The sequence below is a fragment of the Elaeis guineensis genome, chromosome 5 (genome assembly GCF_000442705.2).
Source record: "Elaeis guineensis isolate ETL-2024a chromosome 5, EG11, whole genome shotgun sequence".
Classification (NCBI taxonomy): Eukaryota; Viridiplantae; Streptophyta; class Magnoliopsida; order Arecales; family Arecaceae; genus Elaeis; species Elaeis guineensis.
Window position 1 is genome coordinate 123,690,764 of NC_025997.2, and position 12,641 is coordinate 123,703,404.

The window sequence follows — 12,641 nt, forward strand, 5'->3', positions numbered from 1 at the left end:
TCGTCGGTGAAAGTAGAAACAATAGTTTTGAAAAAAAAAATGAATAATAAATATAATGCTTAAATACCCCACGCATCTCACAACAACCATGAATCTCATTTTTCCTTCGGTCACCAAATTTTGTTAGTGTCATATTTAAAATGTTTTCGTTATGCACTATTGGTGTCTGTTGGTGTAGGTCTTCGTCGTTTAGTCGACTTCATCAAAAGATCGATCTTATCAGAAAATTGAGATCATCAGAGATCAATCTCATCGAGAGGTCGATTTCATCGAGAGATCATCCGAAAATCGATCTCATCAAGAGGTCGGGTTTTTCATAAGTCTGACCTCAGCGTCATCTGGACACATGGCATCGGTTCATGATCGACCTGCCTCAAAATAAGTAGAACGCACACTTCGGTTTGCTTTCGATCTCTTTCACCTTATTTTGGTTAGCGGTCGATCTGAATCGACGATTGGGTGGCACCACTTGACAGGCTCATTCAGCCAACTTCTGGATTTCCTTTCTCCAACCCATGCCAGGCCTAGTCTCCACTCCAGGTTCTCATCTTTTCGCTGACCACGATCCCCGCTTGTGAGCCAAGATCCTAAGGCACGGGCATTGATCGAGCAGTTGAGTCTCAAGCATAGCCGCCACGCCATCCCGTTGGGTCATATCAAGTCATATCATCCCTGAGAAGCCCACGTCGCTCTCAGGGCTCTGTCAGATAGCTTTTGCCTTTAACTACAGCAGCTCCCCACGTGCTATGAAGTGACAATACTCAAAAGGGTCAAAAGGCCAGGCACACGATGCCGCTCAAAGACATACTTAAGGGCAAAAAAGTCTTTTAGGGCCTCCCTCTTCTCCTCAAGGCTCCATCCTTACCTACATAAAGAGGTAAACAAGGACCCTCCAAGTATGCGCGGAAAAAAAATACAGGCGTCTCCTCTCCTCATAAATGCTCGCTCTTTTCCACCTACTGCGAAAAATCTGACGAGCGTCGGAGGGTCCCCGCATGAGCCACCTCTGACGGAGGCTTTTTTTGCAGGTCTGACCACCGCTGAAGCAACGGACATCGTCCCACTCCAGCGCCTCCAGCCCAGGATGGATTCCAGCTGCAACAGATTAGTGCGGCAGGTAGGCGAGCCTTGCCCTTTTTTGGGAAAGAGTGCACCACCCTTGGTCGTGCTACTGCGAAAAGTATCCTTGAAGCATTTTAACCCAAAGGACACTCGCCGACAGCAGCTTTGGTCAGAGATTATACTCCATGTTAGCTACTAGAGGTGTTCTCACAATCCCCTTTGCTGGTTCCCAGAAGAAACAAAGTTGGAAAGCCAACACGCTCTATTCATAGCTTCTTCCTTTGATGACGATACCGAGTGGCTAACCCTTGGTCAGCTAATCCTTCATCAGACATCCTTTCAGCCTCACAACCAACTCATGATTGGCCAACTGCTGCTCCCTAAGTGCCACAATCTAAAATCAATGGTCTGCCCAGGGATAGCTGGCGCACGACAGCCCCCCCTCCCTGACGGTCCGATGCGCCACCGACTCTAGCCGCCCCGGTGCCAAAGAGAAATCTGCACCAATGGGGGTCATGTAATCTGAATCAGAAGAGGAAATAAGCTTCAAAAGACCCACATAAAACTTTCAAGGTAAGAGGCTCCTAAGCCCTCACCCGTCATCTCACCTTCTTTTCTTCTGGTAGGACTGCAGGCTCTTGAGCGCTCAGACCAAGGCTTCAGACCATAGCCAAAAATAAGGCCGCAATGAAGATCAAACTGAGGTCGCTGACTCTCCAAAGTTGATCTCCAGAGTTCAACTCCTCAAAATAAAGCTTCCGAAGAAACAAACCGGCTAAAATGGGGTAATACAACTCTAATATTTCTTACTTTAAAGCTTAGCTTAGCTTGAGAGTCGAAAGGCCCAGCCAGAGCTGGTCTGACAAATTCCCTCATCCTGTTTGTGCAGGCCAGCGATGAAAACCTTGCTCTTCAGTGAGGGGCCAAAGCCCTCGATGACTAAGAAGCGGGGAATAACCGATCCAGACTCCTAAAGGCCGAACTCTGCTTTTCAACGAGTCAATGCCCATGAAGATCTTAGTCGTTCGGGATGTGCAGGCTCTGCTCTTCAGTGGAGGGTCCAAAGACCCCGCTTTTCAGTGGAGGTTCCAAAGTGAGGAGCAAAAACCCTCGATCAAGTTCAAGGTCACCTCGATCAAATTCGAGGTCCAACAACAAAAACCCTCGATCAAAATCGAGGTCACCTCGATCAGATTCGAGGTGCAATGACTAACCCTCGACAAGAATCGAGGTCACCTCGATAAGATCCAAGGTGCAACAACAAAAATCTTCGATCAGGTCTGAGGTGCAATGATAAAAACCCTCTATCAAAATCGAGATCACCTCGACCAGATCCAAGGTGCAATGACAAAAATCCTAGGCAAAAATCGAGGTCATCTCGACAAGATCCGAAGTGCAACAGCAAAAACCTCGACCAGGTCCGAGGCACCTCGACCAAATTCAAGGTGCAACGACTAACCCTCGGTAAGAATCTTGGTTACCTCAACAAGATCCGAGGTGCAATAGCAAAAATTCTCAATCAAATCCGAGGTCACCTCAACAAGATTCAAGGTACAAGAGCAAAAACTCTCGATCAGATCCGAGGTTACCCGATTAGATCCGAGGTGTAACAGCAAAACCCTTGATAAGATCGAGGTCACCTCGACGAGATTCGAGGTGCGGCAATGACAAAGCCGAGGATAAAATTCGAGAAAGAAATCCAACAAAGCAGACAAAGCCGGAGATAAACTCTGAGGAAAAAAATCTGACAAGGCTGACGAAGCTGAGGAGGAAGTTTGACTTGATCAGAAGACCGAACGAGTTAACCTCCTCACCGAAAAGCTCCTCCAAATAATGAATCGATCATGATCTATGATTAGAAAAGCTCCTCCAAGCGATGAATCAACCAAGATCTACGATTCAAAGAGCTCTTCCAAACGACGAATTGACCACGATCTACAATTCAGAAAACTCCTCTAAGCGATGAATTGACTATGATCTATGATTCGAAAAGCTTCTCCAAACAATGAATCGACCATGATCTATGATTCAAAAAGCTCCTCCAAATAATGAATCGATCATGATTTATGATTCGAAAAGCTTCTCTAAACAACAAATCGACCATGATCTATGATTCAGAAAGCTTCTCCAAATAACGAATCGATTATGATTTATGATTCGAAAAATTCCTCCAAACGATGAATCAACCATGATCTCAATAGGATCGAGACTTCGGGGGATAGATGACTCGAAAAACTCTTCTGACTCAAAAACTTATCGAGCAACTTGATCGTTTGACACCCGACCAAACAATTGCCTTATCGGCTAGTACCCGATGAAATGTTATTTGGCTGATACCTGATTAACAGAGCCGTAAGGTCCGGCAACCGCGAGCATGCCTGCTACGGCCCAAGGGCCGCAGGCATATAAGCTACGGTTCGCATACAAGATACAGACAAAATCAGAGTGGTTAGTCGGCTTGCTACCAGCTGACCAAGACTCAATCGGTCTGGAATAAATTAGAGTGGTTAGTCAGCTTGCTATTGGCTGACCAAGGATCAATTGATCCGAAATGAAATGGAGATATGATTATGCTTTAATTCGATGACTATGCTTCAAATTCAATGTGATATTCTACAAAATGATGACTTGTTTTACGAAATGATAAAGCGGCTGATCGTCGAAAAAGCAACAAGGATCTACATAGTGACTAACTTCTTTCATCCAATTAATGCTACATAATCGACTCAGGAGTTGGGGGGTAAGTATTGGGGTAGATCCTCATTGCTAAGCCGACCTCATCGGGAGGCCGACCTCATCAGAAGATCGAGATCATTAGAAAGCCGACCTCATCGGAAGGCCGATCTCATCAAAAGATCAAGATCATCAGAAACTAACCTCATCGGGAGGCCGACCTCATCAGAAGGTCGAGATCATCAGAAAGTTGATCTCATCGAGAGGCTGGGCTCGTCATAAGTTCAACCTCAGCATCACCTGGACACATGGCATCGGCCCATGATCGATCTGTCCCAAAATAAGCAGAACGCTCACCTCGGTTTGCTTCCGATCTCCTTCACCTTACTCCGATTAGTGACTGATCTGAATCGACGACTGGATAGCACCACTTGATAGACTTATTCAGCTGACTTTTGGATCTCCTTTCTTTGACCCACGTTAGGCCTAGTCTCGACTCTAGGTTCTCATCCTCCCGTCGACCACAATCCCCACTTGTGAGCCTAGATCCCAGGGCAGGGGCATCGATCGAGCAGCTGAGCCTCAAGTATAGCCGTCATACCATCCCATCGGATCACATCATCTCTGAGAAGCCCATGCCGCTCTCAGGGCCCTATTAGATGGCTCTTGTCTCTAACTACGGTGGTCTCCGATATACTATGAAGTGACAATACTCAAAAGGGCAAAAGGCCAAGCACAACGTCACTCAAAGACAAAATTAAGGGCAAAAAGATCTTTTAAGGCCTCCCTCTTCTCCTCAAGGCTCCAACCTCACCTACATAAAGAGATAAACAGGGACCCTCCAAGTACGTGCACAAAAAAATACAGATGCCTCCTCTCCTCCTCATAAATGCTCGTTCTTTCCCACCTGCTGTGGAAAATCTAATTTGAGCATCCGAAGGTCTCCGCCAAAGCCACCTTTGATGGAGATTTTTCTTGTAGGTTCGACTATCGCCAATGTACCGGATGTCACCTTGCTCTAGCGCCTCTGGCCCAGAATGAATTCCAATCGCAATAGTGCCCAACCAAATATTATACCTTTGCTCAGGAATTAAGTGACAATAGAAGGCATTCCGAGCTACTGTTTAATTTCATTGTTCAATACTGTCCTATATAATTTTCATGTACTTTGAAGCCATTCATCTTTTACAGATCAACTACTAAATATTCCTGCAAAAGGAGAAAGGATAAAAAACAATCTCGCTCCTTTGTAATATGTGGAGATTGCTATAAGTAAGATTTTAAATTCCGTGGAATAGAGTTATCCAAGTTTTTTAATGAAATAGTATGCACTGCTGTCCCACCCCATCCTGACACTTGGGACAGAGGATGTGGCATCCCAATCGAAATGCTGGGATACTAGTAGAGCGGCCCTATCCCTGCACATAGAATGGTACTCCATCCCAATGTCCCATAGGACATCCCGCTGGGATCTAAATCCTTGATTACATGATATCTTTATCAACATCAGATATATTTATTGGAAGGTGAATAGTACTGTTAATTAGGTCATCTCATTTATCGTGGAACATATTAAAATGTGGTATGGACTAATAGAGGGGCAGCTCGGATATCCTTTCGTAATATTTGGGACTCATTTAGTTCGCGGAAAGAATTTTTTTTTCTCGAAAGTTATTTTTTAAAAATATGATTATCTATGAATATAGTTTTGAGATATTTGATTGATCCTGAAAAAATGATTTATTTCAGAGTGACTTATATTTGGTTGAGTATATATTTTCTTAAGAAAATTATATAAAATATCTATTATATCCTTAATAGATATAAAATCTTATCTTTTTTATTCTCAAATCCTATATAAATATTAATAAAATATTAATATCAATATTAATATAATATAATACAACGTTAGAATATAATAATTTATTATATTAATACAATATTGATATATACATTGATATAATATTAGTATAATACTAATATTTTAATATAACAAATTTATTAATATAGATATTAATATATTAATATTAATAAATATTGAAATAATATTAATCTATTATAAAAATTATAATATTTATATTAATATACATATTATATTATATTAATATTAATATTAGCATAGTATTAATATAATATTATATTAATATTTATAAAAATAGTATTAGAAGTATATTTTTAGAAAAAAAAAAAGGTCATCAATTCTCATCCCATAGGAAGTCCTAAAACCCACTTTCTCCATGAATTTAGATGTGGGGAGTGTCTTCTCATAAAAAAAATATTTTATATTTTTTCTCCTTTCAAAACTCCAACCAAACAAAAGGACTGTTCTCCACTTCACAGGAATTATCACTTTCCTCCCGTACTTTCCACGAATGAAATGATTCTCTTAGCTGTATTCAATTAAATTTGTATGAGTATCCCATCTTATAACAAAAAAAAGAAAAGTTAAATATTGAGATATTCATCCTCCGTGCAATCATTTTCTCGTCCAACTTAAGATCCACCTAATCCTCCGGATTTTTAATCCTTGAACCAAATGCAGCCTTGAGGCGGGATAAATAGAGGTCCATGTTCTTGCTTCTACCTAGACCTTCTAAGTCGACGAAACCTAACTTGAAGTTTAATCTTCCCAAGTACGACCTGCTCAATAGCCAAGCGGAGCAACATACATCTCTTTCCAGGGACATGTCGTTGGTTGGGGTTCATAAAGGAAGAGAAGCTTCATCTATTGGTTTGATGCTGCTTTCCCACTTTCAACAAACCTCACCGCCAACAAAATGTCTAATAACATTACTTTTGTGTTGGTATGCAGAATATAGTTCATAAATTCTTATTGAAGGTCACCAAACATTCTTTACCAAAAGAAAAAAGAACAGGTCACCAAACATTAGTGCGGACGTTATCACTTAACATAAGCGGCAGGGGTTTTATGCTGAAGGGTGTTAACCCTTCCTTTCGAGTCCATGTTTCTTAGTAATCTGGTGTCACAAGCATTATGCTTGGTCTATCTGGAGATCTCGGTTTTAGACTTGGTGGAAGGGCGGTGCGGGTAAAGGGGAAGAAAAATTATTACGATCGCCACATGCATCGCTGTATTGGTGTATGCCACCGATCGTCAAGATGTATTGCTGCGAGCCAATCACTGAAACGAGCGCAGGACGAATGGAACCCACGCTATCGCATCTCAGTACTTGGTGGCATGCACCAACACAATAATATCTCATAGAATAGGGTGTGGGACTAGAACCCTCATCATTCTTTAAATAATAATTAAATTTTTTTTATTGAAGTCAAGCATTAAAATCGTGGGGCGATACCAGTAGATAGAGTGGTCCTACTCTAGTATACTTTTTGGGTGCTGACCCTATTGATTGTTGATCACCGCAAGGAAATCAAAAGAAGCAAAGCCATATACTACTCCATTTTGGGTTCTCATAGAACTCATTGCCAATAAATTGAATGGAGGTCATTTGATTTACATTAGCTGACTCATTCCTATTTCACCGATGCTCTGTCATGTGTCGAAAACATGGGAATAATCACCTAACTACGTGCATAGGGAGGAGATGAGTTTAAGATTAAAAATTGAATATTTTAATAAAATAGCATGTTAGATTTCATCATATTTTAAAATAATTTAATAAATCTACATCGCTCATCTAACTTCAATAGCTTGCGGTAAAGGCATTGACCGCGAGCTCTACTCCAAATTGAGAGCTCACTAGAAAATATTATAATAAATTAAAAAATATAAGATAAGTATTACAGTAATTGAAGGTGCATAAATATATTTAGAAATCAAGATAAAATATAGGATATTATTTATTTTTTTAATTTTTTATATTCAATCACTAGCTCTAAATTTTTAAATCGGTCACAATATTCTTGCTGTTTTATTAATTCAAAATTTTTATTATTTTTTTGTTCATTAGTATAAACCCAATAAGTATACAGGTCTTCATGGGATGATTTTTTTGTCGTGTACAAAGACCATTCTATCATTTCCAAAGAAATCAATAAACTAGGTGGATATGTAAAAAATATTTTTTATTTTTTATTAATTAGACATATATAAAAAAAATATTATAACATTTTGTTTTGTACAGCATTTTCAAATCGATCATTTTTTATATATCACAATGGACAATTCTATCGTTTATAATCGGAAAGAAAAGTCACAAAAAATAAATTTATTTTATATCAAAAAATAATTATATTTTTTATAATTATAATTTTAAATTTTAAATTTTATACCGAATCTCATCTCAACCACATCATTTGCCAGGACTTTTTGGAGTAAGTTCCTTGACTTGAGTAGGACATTTAGTTCATATCGCTATTCTCGAATCTAGGGGAGAGTACGTTAGATGGAATAATTTCTTAGACATATTACCATATCCTCAAGGGTTGGGATCACTTTTTACGGGTCAGTAGTAGAACCTTTATGCTCAAAACCCTGATTTAAATAGTCATTTATTCGATACTTCTCGAGAAGTCGGAACTGCCATTCTAATCCTTCTTGAGGGATTCCATCTACAAACGTAAAATTTATGGTTGACTGATATTGCTCATCATCATTTAGTTATTGTATTTATTTTATATATTTTTTTAAATATTTTATTTTTTTTTTAATTTATTAACTCGAGTTTTTTTTTTTTTTTTTGTGGACTAACAGATTAGAATAATTCAAGTCAATCTTTGCAAGTGTTTGATTTTGTAGAAAGAGCTACTAATGCATTAAAATTAGAATGTTCGATTACAGAACGTATTATTTTTGATTGCACCTGATTGTTTTTGTATCATCCTTGATTACCAGCATGTATTATCTAATTTTTCTCTTAAATTACAATACATGCGGTCCAGCAGGATCGGTAGAGCTATAGTTGAAGTGTATTTTCTCTTAGAAACAATCTTCACTCCTCGAAAGGATCCGTTGGTCATTTGAAGCATTCTTGACGATTTTGTTGGAATTTTGTTTTTCCGGAGAAACCCTAAAGTCGAAACCAGGGATATAAATGCGTCGTGGAGTGCTCGTTTTAAGCCCGGCTCCTTCATCCTCTCCTATGTTTCAGCTGTAAGTTGCTTTTCCTTGGTTTCCTTCTAAGTTATTTCTGATTAGAGATTCTTTAATTTCTTTTGGTGTTCAATTAGCCAATGTTCTGCAGTCTCTAGCGTTTTCCAACTCTTTTTTTTTTTTTCTATTTTTTTGGGCCTCTTTTTTTCCTTCCACAATCCTCCAGCTTGATGAAAGAGATATGGATTTATGGACTTCATATATGAAACGAAAAACACTCAATCTAAGGTGCTTTTTTTTTTCCTGGGATATTGGTTCAACTTTTCAATTAATTTATCTGGTGGTCTAGATTTTGAGAGTTTCAATTCGAAATTGGTTAAAGAATGAATTTTTCTGCGGAGAGGGAAGCAAATGTGAGTTTTTTAGTTTTTTTAAATCCAAATGTAAGATGAGAGGGGAAAGAGTGTGAGGCATCTCATGATCCTTATAGTGAAAGCAGATGCGATCACTAAATATTAGATGTCTTTCCCATATCAAAACAGATTTTAATGCTTGCCTGCCTGCTTCCGCTGTGGCTCGCAAGTTTGGCTTTTCTGTTACATGTCATGCCAATTTTCTTTTGAGACAGCCATTCTTCTAGTTCTCTAGTTTTCTTGTTGTTTATCATCTCATCACTAAAGTCTTTTGAAGCCAGTAGCCACAAAATTAGGAGAAAAAAACTATTTTATTAAAATATTCTTTGCACCCTAACTCTTGCTTGAGATTTCTCTTCTCTTTTTCCTTTTTATCTAAAGGGAAGGTCCGATTCTCTTCTATCTTTTTTGGAAAAAAAGGAAAGGAATAGGGGAAGGTCCAATTCCACATTTATTACAGAAAGAATATCATTTATGTTTTGTCAAGACTCTAAATAAATTCGTTCTTCAGCGTTTCTTCAATTTTTTTTTTTTTTTTTCTGTCGAGCACTTCATGCTTAGCTAATGGAGCTGTTGCTCGGCAAATTCTGAGAACACAAGTAACAAGTTCTTTAATCTGAAAAATGGGGGAACTCGCAAGGAAAAGTTGGTAGTCGCTGCGATCGCCAGATGTTTGCAAGGTTTCAAAAGGTTTATGACAAGTTATAGAATTTTGTTTTTCCTCTGTTTTCATAGGCATAACATCCATCTGATATCAATGTGAGGGATAAAACTTATCAGGCAACCGGCATTTCCTTTGGCCAAGCTTGGGTGTAATAATCAAGTGTTTTAAATAGCAATTCAACTTAACAGGACGAGTATTGTCAAATATTCTTTTTTTTTTTTCAGTTGGATTTTGACGGCACAATAGAAGAACTAGGTGTTTAAAATTTTTTATTTGAAACATCGATGCATCAAAAATCATAATGCTTAAAAATTATTAACTATAATAATCAAAATATAATAAATTAAATTTGAATAAGAAACATATTTATAGCGTTGATTTCAATTTCTACAAGGCGTCGTCTAAGTGTTTGCTCCAATGGTGATTCATACGAAAATTGAATCAAAAGCAGCGCTCCTTTTTCTTGCTTCAAGAGTTCTCTTTAAGATTTTCACAATCCTTGTTTGGATCAGATGAGGTTTTGTCTTATATTCCAAAGTCTTGTCCTAAAATTAAGATAAGAAAGAAAAGAGAGTAACGGAGACAATATTAGAAATTCGATTTGAATACCTTGACGATCGAATTAAACTCTTTAATTCGATCAAACTTACAAGTCAAGATTGACATCTAGCAACGTATCATGACTACCCAAAAGATATGAAATTTGATGAAAATATCAAATATATCCTTCAGTGACAAGTTACCGTACAATTCAATCCTTCGATCATTCCTGCACTTTGAATATGTTCATGAGTATGGAATTATGTCAAACTCAAATACATATTCATATCGATTCTCAATTAATCAATGATGACTCCGACAAAGAAGCATTAGAAACTCTTTCTAATTTCCTTCCTGCTTTTAGCCAAAAGATTTTTTTCGAGTCATCTAGGATTGAGAATATACAGGATGTGATCTCCTTATACTAGGAGTGATCGATTCTATGTTGATCTACTCACAACCTCCATATACGTTCTACCATATCCAGAATATCCCGTACATATCTTAATGTCATGCCTGGGTATGAACCAAAATATGGATTCATGTGCACAAGATTTCATGATGGTCTCAGGTCTAAGGATCACTTGCACAACTTCTACTGAAAAAATCATCTTTAATATGCAAGTAACGTTTCCATAAGATATTTTCTTTCATCGAGTCAATTCAGCGAACTCATTTATCAAATGAGCAGCCACATCCTTGTATTAGTATCCTACACAAGTGGTTAGTGAGATCTGTCATCCTCTCCATCGAAAACACATAGGATGTGTCAGTCTTTTCGGAATATTGATCTCCAACTCAATGTTCTTACGATTAGGAATATTTAAGATTAGAATTTTAGGATTTTAGGTCTTACCAGCATGATCCATTCATGTCTCTTAAAATTATTGTTCTAATCTTTGGGGTTTATCATAATTTTAGAATAAGATGTAATTAAATTGATAAATCAATACTTCAAATAATAAATATCATTATATAAATTAAAAAATTATAAAAAAGTTTTATCGTAATATATTTATGATTAATTTATAAAATATATTTTTTTTTATTTTTATACAATCGGTTTAGAATGCAAAGTTAAGACCTCTTCCACCGAGCCATGGGGTTGGTAGGGTAACAGCTCACTTCAATTTTTGAGAGAATTCTTGAGGCCATGCAACAGTCCCTACGTGGCATTGCAAAATTATTTCAGTCTGCAAGGCAACCGTGAGACGAATTTAATCCATGAACATGAGAATCAGTGGAATAATTTGCATCCTAAATGGTTGGAAAGGGTCGCTCAAAACAAGATTTTTTTTTTTTTTTTTGAATTCCAAGTTCGGTTGGAGTTCAGTGAGTACCACCAGTTCGGGGGAAAAGGTTTTTTTACCTTTTTCCTGGAGCTGACGAGTGACAAAAGAAGGAAAAAGGAATTGTATTCTCCAAAACAAAGCCTACAATGTACCAGAAATTGGCCCTTTCCCAAAGCATACAATTAAAGCGAGAACTATCATTATTTTTGTTTAATATTTTATAAAATAAATTATATCTGTAATTTTTAAATTATATCAAATTTTTTTAAATAATTTTTAAAATATAAAAATTTAAATTTTAGTCTTCAACTTTTTTTGAACCACTTTAATATTATCTTTCATCTATTTTTGATATTTTTTTGCACCGAAAAACCTATGTGATAGTCCCTGATACTTATGTAGCAGTTACCGGTGCTGATCTGGAATAAAAAATAATATTTTATTATTATTTTTATTTTTTATAAATTTAATACATAAAAAAATATTTTATTTTTATTTTTATTTTTTTTCTATTCTTCTTCTTCTCCTTCCTCCCGACCAACCACTCCAACTGCACCCCCGCCTGCCCCGACAAGCCCCCCCCTCGCCCTGGCATCCGCCCTACCTCACTCCCTCCAGTTGCACCTCTGTCCGCTCCAGCTGCACCCCCTCCGGGCCCCCTCTCCTTCTTCTCCGGCCCCCCTCTCCTTCCTCTTCTTTGGCATTAAGGGTGAACAGTCGATCATCATCGCTTAGACTCCTACTGCAGGCAGTCTCTGATGATGATGATGATGGAAGGGAGGAGGAGGTGAGTAGCGGCGATGGCGACGAGGTGAAGGGAGGGAGATTGGAGGGGAGGAAGGATGCGAAGGCAACCACACGACCCTTCGCATAAGAAGGAAAAAAAAAAGAAAAAAAAAAGAAAACCAAACCCCCTTCTCCCTCCCTTGTCTGGTGGAAACAGAAAACCCCCCTTCTCCTCTTCTCCGATGCCTTCTCTTCTT